This window comes from Lynx canadensis, chromosome B2 (genome assembly GCF_007474595.2).
Source record: "Lynx canadensis isolate LIC74 chromosome B2, mLynCan4.pri.v2, whole genome shotgun sequence".
Classification (NCBI taxonomy): Eukaryota; Metazoa; Chordata; class Mammalia; order Carnivora; family Felidae; genus Lynx; species Lynx canadensis.
Window position 1 is genome coordinate 141,264,087 of NC_044307.1, and position 26,139 is coordinate 141,290,225.

At 41.7% G+C, this 26,139-nt stretch overlaps 2 long non-coding RNA genes across 2 annotated transcripts; one reads left to right on the plus strand and one right to left on the minus strand.

The window, feature by feature from the left end:
- Positions 1–272: 272 nt before the first annotated feature.
- On the minus strand, positions 273–16,114 carry LOC115514556. The gene is made up of 3 exons (XR_003969027.1): positions 16,009–16,114; positions 4,343–4,468; positions 273–830 (listed from the first exon to the last, which is right to left on the minus strand). It is a non-coding gene; the product is annotated as an uncharacterized LOC115514556 (long non-coding RNA).
- Positions 13,016–25,678, plus strand: LOC115514558. Its single transcript, XR_003969031.1, has 3 exons — positions 13,016–13,037; positions 13,663–13,669; positions 25,579–25,678. It is a non-coding gene; the product is annotated as an uncharacterized LOC115514558 (long non-coding RNA).
- The last annotated feature ends 461 nt before the right edge of the window (positions 25,679–26,139 follow it).

The window sequence follows — 26,139 nt, forward strand, 5'->3', positions numbered from 1 at the left end:
CATGCCCACCAGCGGTAGATGAGAGCTCCAGCTTTCCTAATCCTTGCTGATACTTTCTGTGATGAGTCTATTTAATTTTTCATTCTAATAGGTGCGAAGTGGTATTTCACTGTGACTTTTGTTTATGTTTGCCTATTGGCTGGTGTTGGGCATCTCTTCGTGTGTTTATTTGTCATCCATAGATCTTTGGTGAATTGTTCAAATCTTCGGCCAAGTTTTTATTGCGTTGTGTATTTTCTGACTGTTGAATGTCAGAGTTCTTTACATGGTTAAAAGACAGAGACATATTAGAAATATTAAGCGTTTATTTGAGTAAAAATCAATTCACATCAGGCAGTGCCCAGTCAGAACTGGCCAGAAGTGCTCCCCCAACAGGAGCTAGGGGAGAGACTTTTATAGAAAAGATGTGGAAGCCAAGCAAGGAAATTATTTGATTGATTGTAGCTTCAGTGTGCTGGACATGGAAAAGCTCAACTGGTTGGTTGTCCTTAGGTTTTGATCTCTTATCCTTGAGGCGTTTACAGGCTTTGGCTTGGGTTTGCTTACCCAAACTCCCGGGGTATTAGAACCACCTCAGTCTCATGGCCTCCTTCTAAGAGGAGAATTTTGTTGAGAATTTAAGAGTTCCCCCTTTTGGTCATTCTCTCATACATGAGCGATTGGCCCCAAACGTGGCATCAGCGCCACTCTCGGTCACCATCAGGATAAAGTTGTTCTTGTCTCATTGGGAAGTTCATGGGTCATAATGTCAGGTGCATGGAAGAGCTGTTTTTGTTGACCTTCTGGTTGTTCATTTGTTTCTCCAAGCACAGCGAGGCCATCTGATGTGGCTGCAAATGCACATGCAAGACCCTTGAGAGAACACAGCCCACCAGGGAGACTGCAATGATTATCAGGAGGATAAAACCAAGGGACTGGATTATGTTCCCCTACCCAGGGCTCCTACGAACCAAACCAGTTGGTTATCAGACAAATCAAAGAATGTGCCTGAAGGGTCATCGACCCAATTTAGCCAAGTAGGGGGGTTGTTAATTTCTTGCATTCGCCACAAAACCAGAGTTATTGATCCGGGTATTGCCATGGCACAGACGCCTCCTTGTTTAGCCAAGAACTAATCCAAACCAATTCTATTATCGAAAACCACCTTGGCGAGAAAGCCTAGGGACTTTTGTTGCACAGCTGTAGCCTTAACAGCAGAATTAGTGATAGCTGCCCAGAGTTAAGGAATATTGTCTTCCCACGCATTAACAGAGAGTAAAGAGAGACAAGTCATGAAAAGGCAAAGGGAATAATAGTTACGTATCAGAGGTGAGGATCTGGATCTATGATCCTGGTAGAACTACCCACCTCTCACGGTGTCATCTGCTTCCGGGGAGGAACCTCCTTAGTGTATTTCAATATTGGATCTTCAGTTGGCGGGCGTTCCAAGAGTCTAGAGGAGCCCCGTATAATTGGAAGATGGGGCTTCAAGGTTCAAGACCTTGGAGTTATATTACAGTCACAGTAAGGAAGAGGACCGGGTATGGTCCCTCCCAACAAGGCTCCAGGGAAGCATTTGTTCTTAGTGACTGCAAATCAGAAAAATTGGAAAAACATAAGAGACATTAGTTTGGAGAGTCACAGCCAGATATTGGAGGAAACTAGAAGAATTCCAGATCCGGACTGGTTTACAGGACGTTGGTACCCACGAGATTGTGTTATGGTTTCCTACTGAAACAAAATTTTTTTCTCTCTACAGTCATCTTCATTTCTACCAAAGATAATCACAGGAAGACTAATTTGTTTGCAAAATAATTCCAGTCTCGTTAAACTTGGCCTGATTATTTATGTAAGGGCAGCAAGAATAGTGATTGACCATATCAGCTCTGTAGAAGTCATCTTTGTTGGAATTTTCTCATAAATACATTGGATTTTTAAAAGCCTCTCATGGCTAAGAAGCCAAGCCAAGGCCTCAGCATCAAACTTTGTCTACAATACCTATAGATTTGGTTGATTCCTCTCTGTTTTGAAGTCCCCCAAATATCCTGAGTTTCCTATGGCTGCCAAGCAGTGACCTTTCTTCCTCACCTTTCTTGGTAATGTTTGGAACCCTGTAAGCAAGATACCAGGTGGGTTCTTGAAAGAGCTTTATTGGTTCCATAAAGTCAACCTTAGTCTCTTAAAACTGTCTGGTCAGGGCGCCTGGGTGGCGCAGTCGGTTAAGCGTCCGACTTCAGCCAGGTCACGATCTCGCGGTCCGTGAGTTCGAGCCCCGCGTCGGGCTCTGGGCTGATGGCTCAGAGCCTGGAGCCTGTTTCCGATTCTGTGTCTCCCTCTCTCTCTGCCCCTCCCCCGTTCATGCTCTGTCTCTCTCTGTCCCAAAAATAAATAAATGTTGAAAAAAAAAAAATTAAAAAAAAAAAAAACTGTCTGGTCATATCTGGTTTTATGTATATCATTCTCAAAGATGACATTTCAGTCAAAACCTTGGTGTAATATAACCAAAGTATCCAGTTGTGGCCTGTGGTTTAAGCAAAACAGATTCTTACTAAACTTCTGTAAATAACTACAATGCCCTGAGAATAAGAATATTCAGTAAGTTTCTGAATTCTGGAGGGATTGGGTAAAGAGAAAAAATAAATGTCTCAATCCTGTTTATAAAAGTATACCTTGCCAAACTGCTGTAAAGCATAGATAGGTTAAAAAGAAAAGAGCAAAAGATTTTCTTACACCTGGAAAACCAAAACATTAAAGAACCGCCAATGTTTCAAACAAAGAGTCATGGAAAATTATATTCATCCTTACCTGTTCTGTCAATCCATTTTATTAATTCTTATTCTACTTGAACCTAATTTTCCCTTTAAAAAGTTCTACAAATTCTGACCCAGGCCAATGGTACAGCTCGAGATTTTCAGAAACATGTATTCTAGAGTACTTATCAGAGTCCTTTCCATGGCTTTCTCTGAAGAAAAAGCACTTTTGCAAAAGCCTCAAAGTAAAACATGGTTAGAAATTTGATGAGAGTTCATATTATAAGGAGATTTAGTTATTTCTATGACATTCGGTAATTTAAGATAATAATCAGAGCATTGACAAATTTCTATGGATTGTAAAAGCTTCCTGAAATACCTATATTAGTAACATACATCCATACACATGTAACTTAAGAAAGTTTATCATCACTTATTTGACAATGCTTTCCATGTAATTTAACATACAAAATAAACCTAGTTCATTTAATATCTCTCTTTTATAAGGTGAGAGACAAATCCTTTTAGATTTTCCAGGGACCGTCTAGAAGATCTCCAAGCTAGTTTATGGCCAGAAAGACTCCATTTGGAATTTGACTGGGGAACGTTTTCAAACTGGAAAAATATTTGAACATTGATCAAATAGGGTGACAGATCATTATGAAATAATAATCTTTTAACCAAAGTGACAATAGATTTTAAAGGCAAATGCAGAAGGCGACATAGTTGTGGGGGGAAATTAGCTCTTTTAATATTGAGAAGACTGTGTTCTCCCAAGTAATTGAAGACCTGAGAAAGACAGCATTAAGCCCAGGAAATTATTTTGGTAAGATAAAATCCTTGCTTTTTAAGCAGACTACCAAAAAGGTAAAGAAAATCATTTCACAATCTCTTATCAAGACCAATAGTCCAAGAAAACTATGTCCTTTTAACAAGAGAAAACCACACTCTGATTTTGTATCAGGATACTCTTGGTATTAAGGCCTATTCTTTAAATAAATCTATTCTAATCTTAGCCAGCTTGATCACACGTGAAATTCCTTTCCTAAGGGTCCTTTTCCACAAACCTGCTACAATTTTTTACATCTGTTGTCTTATATGTTTCCTTTTTCTCACTCTGGAACAACCAGTCACTCTACATTAGGACAAAATTACCCGTTTTCCTTGAACAACAAAAACAACAAAAATGCCCTTAGTACCTTTCTTTATCCAAAAAAGAGGACCACCATTTTCCTTAGCTGCTTTTCATACACAGTTGTTTCCTTTCACCTTTATTATTTCTACAAGTTTTAATTACATATATTGACTAGAATTCTTAACCCTTAGAAACCTTAATTTCTAATAAAAACTAAGAAGTGAGTGTAGAGGCCACTTTTAGGCAACAGGCTTGAGCAATGGAAACCTGAGTAAGACCCCCTGGCTGATTACACACAGACTTATTTGGTGACCCACCTCAAAATACCCACAAGCCTTAGCTGACCAATGGGCTACTTACAGCCAGGCACAGTTACCAAAAAAGGAAAATTCCATACATTCCCATACCTCCTCACCTTCCCCCTTTAAATATGGTCCCCACCCACTGCCTTGTGGCAGTCTCTGCTTTGCTGTCTTACCTGTCGTTCCCTTGCAGTTTATTCAGTAAACTTCTATCTCCTTTGCTCTGCCTATGGTGAATTCTTTCACCACCCACGCTGCCATCTTCCACCTGATCCATTCACCCCACATTTGGGGGCCTCCATCTGATTGGGGGAGACACCACAATAAGCAATAACAGACTGTCAAACTGGCTGTCTGTGCATTGGAAAATTTATAAATACATTTCATAATTTCTAGAAGTCTATTCTACCTTAGAGTAAATTTTTCAACTTGGTATAAGTTTACAAATAAATGCCAGTATGTTAAGTTCTTCTAAGAAGAAGCTGGAAGTAGATAAATCTATGTCCAGAAATTAATGTTTAAGAATTTTATCTTATTTGGAAATGCTCTAGACAATCCATGAATACCTTCATTTAATAAACTTACTATAACATTAAGGTTTCAAGTTACCAAAAAGACTTCGGGAACTATTTTTAAGTAGCTATACCATTAAATTATTATTGAAATGTTCACTTATAAATTTTTATCTTACTTACATCTATTTAATTTACTTGCTCTTAACAAATTATGTTTAGCTGACTCACGAAAATCTCACAAAATATTAAACAGCTAACCATCATCTTAAGTTATTTTTCTTGACGGAAAAATTTGTAACAAGGATAACATGAGCATATTTTACTTTATTTTTTTAAGAGAAAGATAGCGCAAGTAAGACAGAGGGGGAGAGAGAGAGAGAGAGAGAGAGAGAGAGAGAGAATCTCCAGCAGACTCCATGCTCAGTGAGGGGCCTGACATGGGCTCTCCATCCCACGGTCCTGGGGTCATGACCCGAGCCAAAATCAAGGGTCAGATGCTCAACCAACTGAGCCACCGAGGCACCCCACGTTTATTTGACTTTTAAGAAACTCAGGTAGATTAAGGTCACATTACTGATGTGCTGTTTTTAATCTTAATAACTCTGAAGACATGCATATTCTGATTAAAGCAGCAAATTTAAGTTAGGTTTTATTTACTGAAGATTATCCCAGATCGTGTGAACTTGAAAAACATTTGGGTTAGTTCCTACATTTCTGAGGAAATATTTAATGTATATAATTGCTTATTTTTCTTTAAGCCAATTAAATAGAGATCTTTTACAAATTTTGGTATTGCCATCCAAAGGGGAAAAAAATCACTCATCTATAACATATACATAACATACATATATAGACATAACTAAACAGTCAGATACAAAGATCTTATAGCTTTCATTTTAAAATTTTAGTCATGAGACAGGTAAGATCATGCAAATCTTGCTAGTTTATAAAAGAACAGCTGAATCCAAATTGGTTTCTGGCAGGTGGGGTAAGTTAAGTTTTCCTGCTCAGAGGGCATAAGTTTTTACTAATATTTGCAGAGAAGACTTTTAACGTTTCCATTCACCTGGTTTCCAGATAGCGTGTTGTCCTTGTTGTCCTGATAAGAATTACCTCCCTAAAGTTTGCATTTATAAGAGGTGGCTTTTGGTTCCTGGAGAAACCCCAGTAGAACATTTCCATCTCAAAGGCAGAGAAAAAGTGTAAGTTTCTCCAAGAAGGACTTCTGTTTCCAAAGTCCAGATCTCTTACAATCTGCAAGCCTTCAGAGATGAATAGGAGAGGTTTGGGGATTAATAAAAAGGATAGGTGAGCTTGAATTGCTCCTAGAGCCACATTTCTGTTCTTGTAAGGACTTGATTTGTAAGACAAGTGATTTTTAATTCGTCAAAGGTTTCAGTTGCAACCTGAATGATCTCAAAGGATGGACCCACCCATCCAGCTACAGTGTTTTCAATTTGCTTATTAGGGAGAAGATTTCCAATTAAGATGGAAATCGGAAGATTCCTATGTTCTCGTTCAGAGTTGTGTGTCTTTGGAATGTTTTACTAAATCCTTCCATAATGGCAGAATGTTTTCTTTTCCCGTGGGCATATAGTTTCATTTTAGCTCAAAGGAAAAGGCCTAAAAACATTTCTATCAGACTTTTAATATAAGCTTCCAATTTGGTCACCTTTTGACCACGGAACTCATTCTTTTTTTTAGTCCTTTAAAATATCTTATTATCACATTTTAGCTTGGACAAACAATAAATATTCCCGGCAGTATTGAACTCCCTTTTCACTTCCTTTTTCTTTTAAACCAACGGTATACCAACCAAAACCAATAAGCCTTTTATGGCTTACCCATAGACTTTCCCCAAAGAGGGTACAAATATGTAGTCTTCCCAGGATCCAGAACCACTGGAATCTGGACTTAAGTCCTTAAGTCTCAAGTCCCATGAGAGGTGTCAACAGTCCATAGGACACTGGCCACAAATGGAGTATGTGTATGACAGGCAGAAAGCCCAGCTAAATTCTCAGAACTACATAAGGAAGTGATAGCTGTTCCTGGAAGAGAAAGGATCAATAACCGATGAGTACCCCAAACCCAAACCCGTAAGAGTCTGAATTTGAAAAATAAGGGACAACATGAAACGTCATCTTTCTTTTCTCAAACCAGGCACTACAGGCAAAGATCCAAGAGAGCTGACTTTGGTAAGGATTTTCACCCTTTCCCAGCTTCTGCCAGTTTTCCCAGGATCTTATCTGCAGGCTCCAGCGTTGAGTGTGGTGTCTCAGCATGTCCCAACCTAGTCACCAGAAACTATAGAGGAAGAAAAGTAATTTTCTCTCTACCCTTTACAGTGTGTTCTAGGCTGAGACCTCTTTTTCTCTAGGGCATCTAGTAAATGGATATGCTTATTCAGGTTAAAAGTTTCCCACTGTGACCACTGTAATTTAAAATTATCTTTGATAGGGACGTCTGGCTGGCTCAGTCAGTTAAGTGTCCCACTCTTGATTTCAGTTCAGGTCATGATCTCAGTTTGTGAGTTTCAGCCCTGCATCAGGCTCTGTGCTGACAGTGCAGAGCCTGCTTGGGATTTTCCCTCTCCCTCTCTCTCTGCCCCCTGCCCCCCCCCCCCCGCTCTCTCTCTCTCTCAAAAAGAAAAATAAACTTAAAAAAATTAAATTATCTTTGTAAAGTTAACCCACTTGTTCAGACTAACACAGGTCTGGGCCCATAATCTGTATACATATAGTTAGCCAGAGTCCAACAGGGAAGATTCCCAGACTCTTTGGACTCAGAGGAACTGAGTTTTCTCTGTCTCTCTCTCCTCCTCCCACCCCTATCCCTCCCTCTGTCCTCTTTTTTCCTAAAACAAAATTTGAGTAACCTGAGATCTCACACTGGACCCTATCCATGTTAAGTCAAACCCAGTCTGACTCCAGATCTACTCCAGAAAAAGAAATGCTCGTACAAAGTCTAAGAGCTTATAACACAAAAGCTGTTGAGCTTGAATATCTAAGACGGACTTGACATGATCTCCAGAGACAGTTAGAAAGCAGTAAGCCCACAGACTCAGTGGGTTCATTACTTGTTGCTCCTGGGGGCCATCAAGGAGTCTCCATTTGTGACACCAGTTCATTATGAGATAAAGTGAGGTATATTAAAAATTCTAAGAGTTTATTTGAACAAAAATTCATTCCAGTTGGTCAGCACCAAACCAGAAGCCGTTAGGAACACTCTACCAACAGGAGTCAGGGGAAAGACCTGTACAGAGAAAGGACAGAAGCAGTATTATTTGGTTGGCTGTAGTTTAAGCGTTTGCCTTATTAGGAAAAGGCTAGTAGGTTCTTTGTGGTTGATTGCCATTAGGCTTTGATTTCTTAACCTAGAAGCACTACCAGGCTTAAATTTTGGTTTGCTAACATCAGCTTCCAAGGCATTAGAGCAACCTCAGTCTACGGCCTCCTGTTTAATTAATTTAACAATGTATCTGCTTACAGGTTCTTTATTAGATATGTGTTTTGCAAATACTTTCTACCAGTCTATGGCTTGTCTTTTCACAGTATTATGAATGAGTCCAAGTGTTTTATTTTGGTAAAATTTAGTTTTGTAATGTATCATGCTTTCAGTTATATATTTAAGAAATTTTTTGCTAACCCCAAGATCACAAAGCTTCCCCCTTAAGTTTTCATATGGAAGTTTATGATTTTAGGTTTTACATTTAAGTCTCCATTTTATTCTGAAGGATTTCTGTTGGTATATGTTCAACTTCACTAGTTTTGAACTCTCATTGTCTCTGCCATGTCAAGCTACAATAGTATAATGTGAGGGTAAAATAACAATAATTTCAGGAATGTAAGGAATCAAACATTTTGCTTCCCATGCATATCTGCATTTAGTATGCTTTCATAGGAAATGGAATCTTGGGAAAAGGAGCCAACAGAAAGAAAAAGTAACAGGAAGTCCTAAATTAAGCTTTCGTCAAAGGACCTAGCCAACAAATAGATCAAAGCAAGAGGCATGAGGGAGAAGGGAAATTTCACAGAGAGAAGGGGCCTGGAGGGGGAGGAAAGCTAGTAGATTATTGGATGTGTTTGATTATTTGAAAAAAAATTATGGTTATGCATTTGACAAGTTTTTAATTCCAAAGAGGAAAAATTAGTTTAAAAAAACACATAAAAATAAGTAAATTTTAAAATTGCACGACAGTCAACTCCAGGAAAAACAAAAGGCTGTACGAGAAAAGAAGTCTAGTAACACTATGCTATATGTTTTGGCAACAACAACAAAAAGATTTACTTACTCATAATAATATAAAAACCGCCAGATAACCAAAAGTGTACTGTAACTCAATCGGGAGAATGAGTAGGTTGTAGACAAGGAGTTGTAGGCAAGCTAAATCCTCAAACACCACTAGAGAACATTGAGATATATTGTCTAAAATTAAAGCGTCAACAATATAAGCATATTTCTCCGAAATATGGAATACCTGGAGTTGACATTGGAAGAATCTGAGATGACTATTTCTAGTGTGTAGGATGGCAGGGAGGGGATGCCTAGTAGGAGGATGAAGCTGAGGCTCTCTCTCAGAGAGTGGCGAAAAAAACAGGAAGTATTTTATTTTTAAAATTATGTACATATGTTATTTCGATGGTTTTCAAAAATTGATTTTTTTTAGAAGAATGGTTCCTCCAAATGTTTACTTTTCAACTCTTGTCAGTGAGTCTCCTGAATACAGCCTTTGGCTAAAGAAAACCAGCAGGGCAATATGGCCACCCAAGGAGAAGCACTTCAGCAGTATCTGCCTTTTCCTTTGTCTTGTAGGAGCTTCTCTCACATTCCATTTCCTCTTAGCCCTCTCTGACTTCTGTTCCCATCTTTGCAATCTTCCCCATCCTAGAAGGGTCCCTGAGAGGTCACTCTGCTCTAAAATTGGAATGAACTACCGCTTTCAAAGGGAAAGTCATGCTTTTGACGGGATTCCCTGCCCCAGTGGAGAGAATGGAAGCTGTGGATTATACTCAAAAGGGGGTCACATTTTGCCCTAAGTGCTGTCCCCCTCGGTATGAGACTCTCCTGCCAGCAGAGGCAATTCTCCTAGGGCTGCTGTGTGCTGGTGACGTAGCTGTGGTCTCCCTCGGCTGGGCTGCTCTGTTCAGGGGAGGGGATGTTGTTGGGAAAAACAACGCGGCTCAGACAATGCAGCAGCTGCCTTGACTAAGAATAGAATCCCGTGTTCGATTTGAATTAGCCATTTGAAACAAGAGCAAAACAGTCCTGAAAGTAGTACCATCTGTTTTCCTTTAAGGCTGGGTCATAAATAACAAGATGAAAATATATTTCCTGTTCTGGATTTGTGACCTGAGCTGCCTTCTGCTATGTTGTCACTGGCCACTTTTGCCGTAAACGCACATGACATTAATTGGGCAGCTGTTGGCTGGACGGTGGTTAGAATTTGTTGTTGTTTTGTTTGTAATCTCTAGATCTAGGAAGAACTCCTTTATTTCACCCCTCACTTGTTAAACAAGGAAATAGAAATTTCTGTGTATATTTTTTAAAAAGCAATTCACACGCCCAATAGCCAAGTGATCAAACAGTGCGAAACTATTGCTGCAAATTCCTGCGAGGTAGAAGGCTATCTTCCAGGTCAAGGTCAAAGTGAATGAGGGAAAGAAGACAGGGAGTTCATCCAGCATGTATTACTCACCAGGTGCAGGCCTGCTAATCCCCATAAGGATGGAGAGAGAGGAGCAGAGAGGGGCAGAGAGAAAGGGGATGGGAAGTGGGGAGGAGGGGGAGAATTCCACAAAAACAATCATTGTTCTTTCCATGAAGATCACGAGACGAGACAGTCCTCGAGTCCTGCTTCGCTGGGATTTCCAGCAATTGTAAATTGTGATTTGTCGGCACTTTCTCTCGTTCTATTTTAAATTCTCATTCACACTGAAAAAACTCGGATTTTGTTCCTTTGATAACTCAATGGGCCATGAAGGCTGGTAGGCCATCCCATTTGTGTGCTCTGCTTGGTCTATTGCCGACATTGTCCAGGAGGCATTTCGAATGACAGACCTGCAAACATGAAATGTACCATAAAGGGTGTGTGGCCTCTGGAAGTTTAGATAGGCTGGCCAGAAACTGTGTACCTAACTGTGAATGTCTCCACCTGTTTGGTTTTTTTTATTATTCCTAATGATTTTGTTAAAAGAGAGAGAGAGAGAGAGAGGCGGGGGTGCTTAGAGAAGTAGAAATGTTCTAAGATACATCCATGAGTTAATGAAGGTGTTGCCTTGGAGATGTGGTATAAATGCTGGGTGCCTATGATAAAATCAGACACTTGGCAGTGGTAGAACCCAAGCCCATCAGTCAACGCACAATCATCAGCTTAAAGAAATCGTAATATAAAGACAAAGTTGAGGGGCACCTAGGTGGCTCAGTCAGTTGAGTATCCGGCTCTTGACTTCAGCTTAGGCCACGATCCCAGTGTCATAGGATCAAGCCCCAAGTGACTCCACGCTGAGCGTGTAGCCTGCTTGAATTCTCGAGCTCTCTCCCTCAGCCCCTCTCCCCTACTCATGCGTGCGCGCGCTCTCTCTCTCTCCAATTTAAAAAATGAAATAAGGGGCGCCTGGGTGGCGCAGTCGGTTAAGCGTCCGACTTCAGCCAGGTCACGATCTCGCGGTCCGTGAGTTCGAGCCCCGCGTCGGGCTCTGGGCTGATGGCTCGGAGCCTGGAGCCTGTTTCCGATTCTGTGTCTCCCTCTCTCTCTGCCCGTCCCCCGTTCATGCTCTGTCTCTCTCTGTCCCAAAAATAAATAAACGTTGAAAAAAAAAATTAAAAAAAAAAAAGTGGTTATCTCCACTGAGCCAAATTCCAGGCATTTAGAAAGTACAAAAAATTAAAAAAAAAAAAAAATGAAATAAATAAAAACAAGGTTGAGAAGAACCTGGTCCTCTCAGGCTCGGATTAACTCAAAAACTTGACAGGCTTTCCTGCTGCAGTCCTAGCCCATCCACAACATTCTGGACCATCAGTCTGATTAATCTTCCTTAAGAAAAACAATACTTCGGGGAGCCTGGGTGGCTCAGTCGGTTGAGCGTCCGACTTCGGCTCAGGACATGATCTCGAAGTCCGTGAGTTTGAGCCCCACATCAGGCTCTGAGCTGAGCCTGTTTCAGATTCTGTGTCTCCCTCTCTCTCTGCCCCTCCCCCGGTTCATACTCTCTCTCTCTCTCAAAAATAAATAAACATTAAAATTTTTAAAAAAAGAAAAAAAAAGAAAAACAATACTTCTAAAACCAAAACAAACCTTCCATTCCTTCCCCAATTCTCCAATACAGTTCTCTCCCCAGTGTGTCCCCAGTCTGCCCCGTTAGCACGGTCTCTGGTGGCTCATCACACTCCTGTCTCTCCTCCTTCCATGCCCTTTGCCCCATCTCCATCCGCTACTTGGCCGTCCATCCTTCCAGATACAGTCTCCCTTCACATCTCCCAGAGTTTGCTCCACTACCCCAGCCCATGGGAGCTCCATGAAAGAACAGAAGGATGAATATGTTGGGGACACTGCATACTGAATCTTCTGTTTGGAGAGTTATTACGTAATTGTCATGAAATGGCCCTGAGAAGTCACACAGTGAGGAAACCTGTTTAACCTTTTTTAGCCAGTGGTGCCTAAACAAATTTGATTTCAGGACCCTTTTAATCCTAAAATATTAGGAGTTTTTAGAAACCATTCAGGAAAGCAACCTCAAACTCCAAACTCCAAACTCCACCTTTTTCAGAAAAATCACCTCTGGACACTCTCTTCCCTTTCTCTCGCCTCTGGGAACTGAATGCCTAGTTATTGTTTGCACCTCTGGTTTGATGTCCTTGTCATGGCTGGTTACTCTTCTGAGGTATATAAGGATGTATGTCAAATGATAATAATCATAATGGATATTATTTAATAAGAATCACTACATTCCAAGAATGGTACCAGAGGCTTTGTAGATATTACTTCAGTGGATTTACTTCTAACAACCTTGGGAGGTAGGTGTTATTATCGCCATTTTCCCTGTAAAGAAATCAAACAAACGATCATCAAAACATCATCAATCTCAGAAACATCAAAGCCTGGAGAACACAGCTAGCAAGTCGGGAACCTGTGCTTCAGGTCTGGGTCTGTATACAGTGCAGATACCAAACTCTCTTCTAGTATTCCGTATCTTCAACTAGACTGGCCACTCCTTGAGAATCAGAGACTGGCCAGCCTTTTTCAGTGGCTGGCACATGGCAAATGCCTGGCATCTACATTCATTAATTGGGTATGCTGAAGCGTTTCCAACACAAGCAATAAAATAATGGACTTTCGGGGCGCCTGGGTGGCTCAGTCGTTTGAGCGGCCGACTTGGGCTCAGGTCGTGATCTCGCGGTCCGTGAGTTGGAGCCCCGCGTCGGGTTCTGTGCTGACGGCTCAGAGCTTGGAGCCTGTTTCAGATTCTGTGTCTTTCTCTCCCTGACCCTCCCCCGTTCATGCTCTGTCTCTCTCTGTCTCAAAAATAAATAAACGTTAAAAAAAAATTTTTTTAAATAATGGCCTTTCAACAGATTCATGAGCCTTGTAGAATTAATATATATTACTCTATTTCCCTCTCTACCCCTTCTTACAATTCTTTAAAAATTTTATTGAAAAAAACTCTAGCGGTGCCTGGGGGGCTCAGTCAGTTGAGTGTCCGACTCTTGGTTTCAGCTCAGGTCATGATCTCACAGTTTGTGTGATCAAGTCCCACGACAGGCTCCACGCTGACAGCATGGAGCCCGCTTGAGGTTGTCTCTCTCCTTCTCTCTCTGCCCCTCCCCCACTCATGCTCTCTCAAAATAAATAAATAAATTTCAAAGAATCTGTATCTTAATTTATTTTAATTCTTCGTCTGAAACAAAGTTCCTAATTCTTCAAAATGTTTGAACCCATTACCACTCATTAGTATAGTTAATAAAGGATAGACATTTTTAGTAAGGGTTGAGGTAGAGGTTGGTGCCCCCACAATCTGGGGGATGCTCAATATGCTCCATGCAGACAGGGAATTAATCATTGATAGCCCCCCTGCTCCCTAAGAAGCAGTTGAGTGAGAGTTCAGAGTGGTCCAGAAGAGTGACTAGCCACATTCCAGCACTGGACTGCCTGGGTTGAAATCCCAGCCCTGTCTCTTACAAACTGTTAGACCTTCTATAACTTCCCATGCCTCTCCTGGCCCCATATGTGAAATGGGGATAAAAATGCTGCCTACCCCATAGCATTGGTGTGAGTGGTAAATAAGATAATACATGTCACGTACTCCCAAAGAATGTTTGGCATGTAGAGAGCATTCAACAGTTGTTAGATGTTTTAATTCTATCCATGTGCGTAACGGAGCTCTTGGTTGATCATCCCCTTGACTATTTTTATATCATCATCGTGATAATAATAATAGAAGCTAAATGATATTGAATGTTTACCACATGTTAGATGCATTCTTAGTGCTTTCTAGATATTATCTCACTCAGTCCTCCTCACAACCTTTAGATAATTATTAGATAATTTATTCTCATTTTACAGATAGGGAAACTGAAATCCAAGGCAGTTAAGTAATGTGCCCAAGTTGCGTTTCATAAAATGGTGTAGATTTAAACCAAGCTCTTCCTGTGTGCTAAGCCCATGTTGCGCCTCACTATTTTGTACGCCACCTATACATACATATGGTTCTCAATTATAACAATGCTATTGTGATCCTGCCTTCACTCTTGCCATTCCTGGCCTGCTAAGCCCACCCTACAGAGCCCCCACCCATCCAGATCGTACTCCCCAGTGGGCTTCCTTCATGTCCACTCCCCTTGGGCACCTTCCCAGACGCCTGTCCCTCGTCTCTGAGCCACACTGAGCACTCATGAACTGAAACACACCATCAGGCTCTTCACTGGTTTTGCATCGCCCCAGTTGCACGTTACAACCAAGACAGAAAAATATAGGTCACACAATCCTTAAAGGAACAAATATTCATGAATTGATGAGCTCATTAGTTAATATAATACATTGGGCTTCAGCTTCCATTTGGATTTAAGAGAATGTTGTCAGTGATAGAATTTAGAAGAAACATTCTTTCTGATCACTCTTGGGGAGACCGATATAATAAACCGCAAATCATCATGCCGGTGGTTAATCTTTACCACATGAGCACAGTAATTCCTCTGTGTTGGATTTATCTATGTGATTTGTTAGCAAGTATTCTAGAAAAAGACATGTGTCCTTCATATTTGCCTTTTGTCCAGTTTAGTTTCATTTCAATATATATACTAGGTCTTATATCATTGGTAAAGGAAAAAGGACAAAGTTATATGCAATAGTTATTTTTAAAAAAGAAATAAAGAAAAAATGGGAGTATGGGAGTTAAGGAAACAACTTCAAAGTTAATTTACCAAAATCCAACCACATCCTTGACCTACGCAGACCCCAATAAGGTATTAATTACAAAAGGATTAACACTTCTGTCCATTGTAACAATGGAGTTCTCTGTCAATGGGAGATGATAACAATATTTGCATTCATCCATTAGCTGGGATTCACAGATTATGAGAAAGGTCCTAACACTCTTCCTAAATGAAGTTAAGCAACCCCAATGAAAGGAAAGAGCTCCTTTCATAGTCAAAAAGGACTTGGACAATTTTGAAAAATCCCAGCAACACCTTATGCAGTGCTCTGCCCAAGGCTCTGCCCAAAGCATTATGAATGTGTTGACTGGCAGTCTTTATCCTACTTCCATCCAACTGGCTACACTGTCAGCAACTGATTCCAAGGATATTGGACAAGAGACTATTTCCTTGTTCTGCCGCACTAGGTACTCAGCCTTCCCCTTTTCTTCTGCCCACTCGCATGACTGTCAAATTTCAGAGCGGATGCCATGACTCAGTAAGAGAATATAAATACCATTTCTTCCCTCAATGAATCAACATGGTACAGCCATGCTGGAAAAGCGAATACCATTACTACAGTACATTTTACTTATAAACGTCTGAGTTATTGTTTCTTAACTGAATTCTGACACCAACTCTACCGCCTACCCCTTGCGATAAGATTTTGTACTTTTTGTTGGAATGACGTGACTCTTTTAAAATGTAGCAAAGGCAAGGATACTTGGTCCGGGGAAAGACAAAAGGGATTTGTGAATAGTATACACACCCTCAGAGGAATTTTTCTTGCTCTTTCAAGTTTGTCTTCCCCTCTAGGTCAAGTCAGTAACGCTGCCAAAGTCTTTATGGGCATAAGGAAGCCTTTCACATGCTTATAACCTTGAAAGATGAATGGAAAACCATCTAAGACCTTTCCTTACATGTTCGTTTTTCCTCCATGCAAAGGACGTCTGGTTGGAAATAAAGCAGAGCTGACAAAAGTGCGAAATTCCGCCACACGTCCGCCACGATTTCAACCAGGCATGTCTTCTTCACACACCCTGAGGTCGGCGCTCTCTGGCAACAGAAAGGGACATGGCAGCATCGTCTCACAACTTGGTGTGGTAGGCAGAGTTCTAAGCTGGCCCCCTTGGTCTTCATCCCCTTGCGCGACACCCATGGTTATGTTGCGTTACATGGAGAAAGAGACTGTGCAGATGTAATTAAGGTTACTAATCAGCTGACCTTGAATTCCTCAAAAGGGAGATTGTGTGGGAAAGCCTCAGCTAATCAAATGAGACCTTTAAACACTGTGTTTCTCCAGCTGGCGGCGGTAGAAGAAGACAGATCAGGAGAAGGGGAGGCATTCAGGAGGGTATCTCTTTGTTGCTGACATGGCAGGAACCGTGGAGCAAAGACCTGAGGGTGTCCTGTAGGGGTGGGGGTGGGCCCCGCCAGCAGCCGGCAAGAAAACAAGGACTTCACTCCTGCAGCCGCAGGACCTGGATTCTGCCAATAATCTGAATGAGCTTGGAAGCACTCTTTCCAGAACCTCTAGCTTAAGCCCACTGACCCTTTGATTTTCATGTTATGAGAACCTAAACAGAGAACCCAGTTGTACCTGACCCACAGAACTATGAGATGCTAAATGGGTGGTGTTCAACGTTCTTTAATCTATGGTGACTTATGACAAAGCAATAGAAAATGAACACACTCAGGGCGCCTGGGTGGCTCAGTCAGTTAAGCATCCAACTTCGGCTCAGACCAGGATCTCACACTCTGTGGGTTCGAGTCCCGCATCAGTCTCTGTGCTGACAGCTCAGAGTCTGGAGCCTGCTTTGGAATCTGTGTCTCCCTCTTTGCCCCTCCTCTGCTCACGCACGCACTCTCTCTCTCTCTCTCAAAAATAAATAAATATTAAAGGAAAAAAGAAGAAGAAAAAGAAAAAGAACACACTTGGTATTCACTGAGAATGGGTCCCCAAGCTTTCTCCGTTGTTCTTCAGCTCCAAGTCTCCTTTCCAAACAAAATGTATTTATTGGTTCCTAAACATACCTTTTGCTTTCTCCCACTCAGCCTTTACACACGTTAATTTGCCGCGCTGGAAGGCCCCTTTTCTGTTTAGCCAAGGCCTTTGAGACCAACTCATAGCTTATCACCTGCAGGAAAGGAGCCTGACACAATTTTCTCTCCAAAATCAAATAATCTTCACCTGTATAATTCAATTGACATTCAATCGTGCCCTGCTTTGTGGCACCTTTTCTTACGTGCTCCATATTTTTATTTTATTACTACTTATTTTCTTGTTAATTAGATAGTAAGGCTCTTGAAAGCAAGCGCTCCTAATTTTCATGCCCCACTCTACCTAATGCAACCCTCGCACATCATAGGCACCCAATAAATACTTGTTCGTTTGTTTTGTTCTAAAGTATCTCTCTTCAATCTTAATGAGATTAAATGACACCAGAAGTCCAAAGAAAACCTCATTAGCCAAGCAATGGGGATCTCAGCAGTGACCTGCCCCACATTCTGGTTGGCCTTTCACTACCGTGAACCCTAAACACACTTAAGCTGTCAAAATTAAAAACGTAACTGCAAAAACAAGATAATCGCAGAAAGTAATTTTTGCCAATTGATTTGTGTGACTTTCAATGACATTGTAAGCTTCCAACTATTCCCTGAGCTGCCAATTTGCATAGAAAGGGATGCTTTCTCTACGGACCATATTTACAGCTAATACACTATCCGCATGAATGTGCAAGAGGAAGAAGGGCCGGCAGAAAATATAAAGAGTGTTGAAGTGAATGCTGTTAACAATTAAGAATGATCAACATAGCAGGCATGAAGAAGCAAAGGCCGGAAGTTACCCGTGGTGTTGCAAGCCATGTAGATTTGGTTTAATCCCTTGAAATACAAATAGGGTTTAAAATCCCAGCTAAGACAGTCACTAAACTAAATGAACCTATTTTAAAGTTTCAAGGGAAAGCAACAAGAATGCAATTTGGGAAAATAATGACAGTCAACGTCGTCATACTCTAGTGCCTTCTTCCTCCGTGATGTTACCGTCCAACCCAGAGCAACATGTCGCTGCACAACCGTTTGAAAATCAAACTCAGACTTTAAAAATACCACTATCTATTTATTTTTGTTCCTCAAAGGAAAAATGTAAAATAAAAATCAATTTTACCCGTATTTTTCTGTGTTCTCTATTATACAGAATCCTAGAACCGGAGGCCTGGCTGAGACCCTGACAGGCTATTTTGTTTATTCTTCGGCATTAGGCAGGCCCACGCTTAATCCTTCCTTGATAGGAAAATCTCTTTCGTTTCTAAAGACTTTCAGAGGAGATTTCTTATACTCTCTCTAACCCACTAAGGTAGTTAATAACTTTTCTTATTATCTAGCCTAAATCCTTCACACTATGCTTAAGACTCATTTTTTTCTTGTCTAACTATTCACTAGAGGCAAGGGGAAAAATTTATCACTCTCTTTCATATAAGAAATACTCATATACTGATAATAATTATAGAATCGGCTCTGCGATCTCATAATGAAAGAGTCCAAATGTATTATGGTTCTCTGCTAAATGTTCTGCAACGTCACCTACCTTCCTTTATCTACACACCTCAAAAATGGGAGCTGACCCCTGTTAAGGATTTAATTACCTGATACCGAAGTCCTTGGTACTACTTGTTACACCTTCGACATCTGTCTGGGGCCATATCTCAGGAATATAGGATGACATAAATCAGACGAGGCTTCCCTCCCTCCTGCAAATAATGTTATGAAGATAATCCAGTTGGAAGGAGTATTGAGGGCAGCTATGAAATGTGAAAATAAGTCACAGAAAGGTTGTCTATATAGAAAAAGAAGACTAAAAGAAAATATATCACAATGCCAATAGCAGCTATCCCTGGATAATGGTAGCATTGTGTGCATGTGTGTTTTGTCTTTCATTATACTTTCCTATATTCTCCAAACCTCTTATTATGTATTAATTTTTCATGAGAAAAGAATAAATAGTGTGTGTGTGTGTGTGTGTGTGTGTGTTGGAAGGGGCAAGGAGGAGCTGCCATTGGGGTTATACGGGAGTGAGATGGTGGGTGACTAACCATCCCAATTTCCACACGGAAAGCCCTAAAGCGGAGAAGATCCCTCAGTCCCCAGCAAACATGGATGGTTGGTCACCACAGAGGAAACCAGGTCCGGAGATGTTGCAGATGCTGCCCACGTGGGAGTAATACCAGAGCCACTATTCTTCCTACCAACTGGAAACCAATCACCTCTGCCTGATGAACTGCTCTGGATCCTTAAATTTGGAGGGCCAAACAACCACCCCCTCCCCCACTCCACGTAAAGGTAAGAGTAACCCTGTGTTGGAACCGTGTTTTCTTTTTTCATCTATAGAGCCACTCTGCCGACTCATGTCAAGGTAATAAAGCCATTTGATATCGAATCAGAACAGAAAAGTATAGACTTATTTGCTTTGCTTTCCCCAAAGTAGCAAGACCTCTTGCTACTCAGGTCTTAGGAACTCAGAAATGCCAGGAGCACACCTTTCGGAGCCAACTGAAAGACACAGATGTGGCTTCGGGACGGCACATTGACTCCAGTCCGTACCAGTTTCGACTCACGAGCCAGCGTTGAGTGAAACTGTGCAGGAGAAACCCAGTGCTGAGTCTCCACCCTGGTCAGAACCACCCTCCCCTCCATCAGGAGCCCGCTGTCTGTCTCGTGGCCTAAGCTGTGGCGAAGCTTGTTTGTTTCCAAAATGGTTGTGTGATAATGTAGATCCCTAGGAGACGGTTCAACAGTTTTTAAGAGCAAGCTTTCAAGCGGGGCCCACATAGCTCACAGCAAATCCACAGACAACTCTTAACCCCCAAGCCTCCATTTATCCCTCCTCATAGCAGTAATAATCGCGTTCTCTGCCTCAAAGATAATGCACGCACTACGCCTAGAACAGGGTGCAGCCTATCGTGAGCATATGCATGCATATATACACGCACCCATTTATGTACCAGCAGGAAGGGAATCTTCATTCCAGTCTTCCTTAACAAAACGTCAGCCTCAACCATTCATTAAATATTTACTGAACGGTCACTAAGGGCCAGATTGGGCTAAATATCCGAATGCAAGATGAATAAGGTGTGGCCTCTGTCCTCAAGGAGTTTATAGTCCAGTTCAGGCCACAGATGGAAGCAGGTAACTTCAGCACCTCCCGGTCTGTGCTCTGAGAATTCTCCAAGTAACAAAGCATGTGGGTGGTGAGTGCTGAAAAGAGAAGCTTTCACAGAGGAGAGCTTTGTTAGCACCAAATCTTTCAAACGATATGTTTTTACATTTTTTTTTTATTTTAAAAGTATACGACTTCACTGTTCAAAAATTAAAACCACACAGGCAAAAAGAGAAAAAATTAATTAAAACTGTTTGGGGCCCCAGTGCCAAGAGATAAACAACTTTTATATGTATTCTTGGTGATACATACTATTTCGTGATCCGACTTTTCTCGCTTAAAAATATAGCACGAGCATATTTCTGTATCAAAACATATAAAAATAGGGGTGCCTGGGGAGCTCAGTGAGCTAAGCATCTGACTCTTGATTTTTGGTTTAAGTTCATGGAATCGAGCCCCGTGGACAGTGTGGACGGTGCAGAGCCTGCTTGGGATTCTTTCTCTCCTTCTCTCTCTTCCTCCCCCCTTGCACTCTCTCTCCCTCTCAAAAATATATAAACAAATATTTTTTTTCAACGTTTATTTATTTTTGGGACAGAGAGAGACAGAGCATGAACGGAGGAGGGGCAGAGAGAGAGGGAGACACAGAATCGGAAACAGGCTCCAGGCTCTGAGCCGTCAGCCCAGAGCCTGACGTGGGGCTCGAACTCACGGACCGCGAGATCGTGACCTGAGCTGAAGTCGGACGCTTAACCGACTGCGCCACCCAGGCGCCCCCTAAACAAATATTTTTTAAAACATAAAAATAAAGTACAACTTTTTAAAAGTCTGCTTAGTACCCTACTATAAGTGCCTATGTCATTTTCTTTTTAGCCAACCCCTCTCATGATTTCCAAACAAGTTATCCTGGGTATTCTCATTCAATGGGAACTTGAAAATTTAAGAGGAGGAATGGCTTGATATAATTGTGAAGAAACAACCCGAGCAGCATGGAAGCTGGATTTCAACAAAAAAGAATTCCAAGGGCACCAATATTCCAGCTGGAGTCAAAGAGGGCCTGAATTAAGGCTGCAGTGGGCAGACAGGGAAGGACCCAGCCTAGGGATCCATGAGTGTGAATTCATAGGCTGACAGTGGGGGACTAAGGCAGGTGCTTTGATGGGGACCTTATCTCCCAGACGCTTATTAACCAACAGACTGAACCCAAGAACTGTGTGTTTGAGGGAAATGTGAATATTATTAATTTGTTTCGGGACACGTTGAGGTCAAAGGGCATATGAAATGCTGGCCTGAGGATTATCAATCACCAAATTGATAGCTCCAGATTATATCCAGGATGGAGAACAGCTTTGGAAATTTCCAGCATGATGACTGCAGTGAGGTCTTGACATGGAGAAGATGATCCAGGAAAGCTGTGTAAGTGTGCAGGACCATAGGTGAGGACAGATGTGTGAGGAAGTCTATAAGAGGTGTCAGCCACAAAGTCTGAGAGGAGAGGTGTGCATGAGGAGAAGAGTCTCTGGAAAAGAGTCTTGGGGGAAGAAAGTCTTATTTCTGTGACAGTCCCATGCTGCTGGATGACAGGGAAAATCCCCTGGGACTTGTTAGTTCTTCTGTGGACATGCCCTTCCCCTGGGGTGCAGCCATTTTCAATGGCTTCGTAATAAATGTTAGGACCTTACCGAAGGCCCTCGGTGGTGTTTCAGGCTTAGCTATTTTGATTGAGCAGTAAAATACCCTAGAGGAGAATCTCTCAAACTCTGCTAGAACACACTCATAAAAAAGGGGGGGGAAGACTTTTACAGTCACATAAATTTGAGAACACAGAAGTAAGCATTTAAATGGGATTCTTCACTACAGGACTTCTCAGAGGCTTCAATATGCTCATGGTAATTGTGCTTCTCCCAGAAAGAAATGTGGTGGATGGCATCTTCCAAACTTCTGTAACCACAGAATTCTTTCCACATGGAACACGTCCTAACAACTCCCCGAGATCACCCGTGTTCCAAAAAGGCAGTGTAGGAAATGCCGACCAAGAGGAATGCCATGCAGATACCACACACAACCCCAAACTCAATTATGTGCAATAACAAAACTAAAGCAGCTAATTTACTTTGTGTGCAACAAAATGGGTCAAATACCACACGGGGTGGGGGGGGGGGAGCTTTAAAGGCAAGGAATCTCTTAGTGCCATATTTCATTAGCTCTGAGAGTCACGTTTCGTTTTACATGTTTACGTCTCCGAAATCCAAAATCGGGACGTGTCTCAGAGTCGGTGTCTGACCATCTTTGTCTGTCCTGTGACAATCTTGACAGAGTTCTCATTGACCAAGCATCGCCAAACATCAGCAACTTGGAGAAGAATTCTTGGGAAATGAGAAATGCACTTTTGTAAAAGAGCGCGCAGTCAAGTGTTCGTGGGGGGGCGGGTCTGCGGTGGTACTAAATGGTCATCGTACCATGGTACCAAATGGTACTGACCTGGGAGTCAAAGCAGGCTTGTACTACTTAACAACAGAGCCATTCTGCACCAATGGCTTTTAGTTATCTCATGGATTCTTTAAGAAACGATGCGTCGTCGGCATCTTCAAAGGCACAGATATATCAGCAAACGTGGACAGCAATGACAATAAATGAGAAGTGACACAGGAGACCAGGACTCTGGAGGTGAAGAAGCTTTAGGGACACCTCAACCGACTTGCTTCCCTTATATCTTCCTTTTTTTTCTGTCGACAAAAGAGTGACAGATGACAAAGTCCCATGTCTACGTTCCAAGGGCTCTATGAGTATTAAAGAAATTCTAAGTGATGAGAGAGCATGGCATCATAGTTTAATGGGCAGTGATCTTTCCTTCTTAGTGGTATATAAAATAACAGGCCATTTAAAAGCAATTGTGACTTAGAATTAATGAAATGGATAACTGCCTTTTAATAAATTATTTTAGCCAATTCTTTCCCTCTAAAGCATTTTGCGTTTTATTCTTAAATGGCTAGACTTCCCAAGGAAATTCTACCTTTAGAGTGAAATTTTGAGACCTGGCCCCTGGTGATCTTACTTTTGAGGGTTTCAGAGGTGTCTGTCTCCTCTTTCTGGAAATCTCAAGCAGACCTCCTCTCTTTTATTAGGCTTCTGCCTCTGAGCCATCCTGGAGGACAAGGCTTTGTACTAGGCCAATTCTCGGGAGACAGCCCAGCTTCCTCTTTGAAGTTTTTGTTTTCCTCTGCGATTCTCTTTTTATAGTTGGAGCCAGTGGCGATGTCATTCGGGCCCAGCTGATCTCAGTTAAACCCTGCGTGTGAAGCAGGGTGTAGGGGAGAGCTCTCACTGCGCCCCTCTTCATGGGAATCTCTGTGAAATGAAGGGCTGGGATAAGACATTCTCTGGGCCCCTACGGCATTCTACGATTCACGTTGATGTCTCAGAAAGACCAAACGTATTGCTGACATGTCAATTTGCATTTTATACAAAACAAGCATCTTATATTTACAATTAACCGTTGTGCCTTGATAAGCAGATACGGTTCTGGACAAGTCTCATAGCGTAGTGCCAAAGGCGGAACATATTACAAATTAACATTGTTCAAACAGTCACGTTTACCAGCACCTGTCTGAGTTATTTGACTACTGTGCTTTAAAATTATGTTTGTTCTCTGAGGAGCCTGGGTGGCTCAGTGGGTTAAGCGTCCAGCTCTTGATTTCAGCTCAGGTCATGATCTCATGGTTCAGGAGATCGAGCCCCACATTGGGCTCTGTGTTGACTACATGGAGCCTCCTTGGGATTCTCTCTCTCTCCTTCTCTCTCTCTCTGCCCCTCTTCTGCTTGTGCACACACGCTTTCACACTCCCTCACTCGCTCTCTCAATAAAATAAATAAATAATAAAATAAATAAAATAAAATAAAATAGAATTTGCTCTCACCTTGAAAGTAACCAGAGTGCTGGTTCGTAACAAGAATCAAGGGTCAGACACTTGCCCAACTGAGCCACCCAGTTGGCTAAAGATAATCATTTCTAAGTTGAGATGGGCAGTTATAATGAACTTAACTACTAATGTGATCTACAGTCACTAGCCTACAAGGCTGTAAGTTCAAGTTCATGTCCCTCTGATTCACTATGGTGTCTGTAGCACAGAACACGGTGCAATTACGTAGCAAGTACTCAACACCTATATACTGAATAAATCAATGAATGACTCAGCAGCACTGAGAAACAGAAAATGAGGGCAAAATGAATTTTTAAGTGCCAAACACATGTGTGCGTTGTAAACCACTACAAGCAAGTACAGATGATTTAGTGAGACTAATCTTCCTTCTAAATTTTCTTCACTCCAGGATGTAGTCCAGAAACGTAGTAACAGCACGCGTTGTTATTGGTCTTAGGTAGACGAGTGACGGATATTGCAATTTGTGGGATTACTCGTGATATACCTGCACACTCATTTTCTTAACCACTAATTATAAACCGGACAGCTTCAGTTGTAACAAAAAGGGAACCCTAATCTGTAGGTTCGAATTGGTCTTTTGGTTTTGGGTTTTTGTTTTTGTTTTTTAGTTTTTTGTTCTGAAGGTGAAGAAAACATTGGATGGAGAGATGGGCCTCTGAACACCAGAACTGACACTCTCTCTCTAAAAAAAAAAAAAAAAAAAAAGTGGGGGGCACACCAGGGTGGCTCGGTTAAGCGTCCGACTTCGACTCAGGTCATGATCTCGTGGTTTGTGGGTCTGAGCCCCACATGGGGCTGTCTGCTGACATCACGAGCCTGCTTTGGATCTTCTGCCTTCCTCTCTCTCTGTCCCTCCCCTGCTCATGCTCTGTGTGTGTGTGTGTGTGTGTGTGTGTGTGTGTCTCTCAAATATAAGTAAACATTTAAAAATAATTAAAAATAAATAAATAAATAAAAATAAAAATAAATTTAAAAAGTGTAAGTGGCTTCCCAAACTCCAATGAAAGATGTTCTTTGGTAGCAGAACGTTTACTCTGGGGAAGGAATCAGCTGAAGTCCTTGCGAGTTTTATCTGACAAGAACAGCTGAGCTCTCACGTACGATACTGAAATGCACTCACAGAGCCTCTCCCCAGCCCCTGGAAGTTGGTCAGGAGACCAGAAGGCTGCTCTGAGGCACCTGTCCCCTGGAGAGCAGACGGGAAGGAGTCAGAGAGCAAAACGGCTCAGATCCTGCTGGGGGACGACAAATGGAGCGGGAAGGTGCCAGCACTGTTGAAGCACTCTGCAAGAAAGGAGGACGTTGCAGGTTATGAACCCAGTACCTTTCATTATTTGGGGACTCCAAGGCAAAACACCACTGGTGGGACGCATGAGGGTGCTCAGTCGGTTAAGCACCCGACACTTGATTTCGACTCTGGTCATAATCTCCGGTTCATGAGATCCAGCCCCAGGTCAGGCTCTGCCCTGATAGTGTGGAGCCTGCTTGGGATTCTCTCTCTCTCTCTCTCTCTCTCTCTCTCAAAATAAATTTAAAAAATCACACACACTAGCATTTTTTTCAGGGACTTGTTTATTCCCGGTTTTATATGTCTTGGAAAGGGAAGAACAAGGCAAAAATTACTTAATATTGCAGGTGGACATTCATTTCCTTACTACCTTCCCTGACCAGTTTGATGAAATCCCAGAATTCTTATAAAAGTGATTGTTCTCATGAAATTCATCCACTGAACTAATCTGGAAATTCTGTCAGAACAAGCTCCTTCTCATATGTCAGCATCTCTGTGTATTTCCATCCTCAAAAATAAAAATGTTGGTGTGTAGAAAAACAAAGAAAAGAAACTGAGGGCTGGTGAGCGGTGGAGAAGGCTATTCTGGTATTTTTCAAACGTGAAAAAAATTATTGGAATCCGGGAAAGTAGTATCTATCGCAACAACAGAAATGTGCACCTTAGG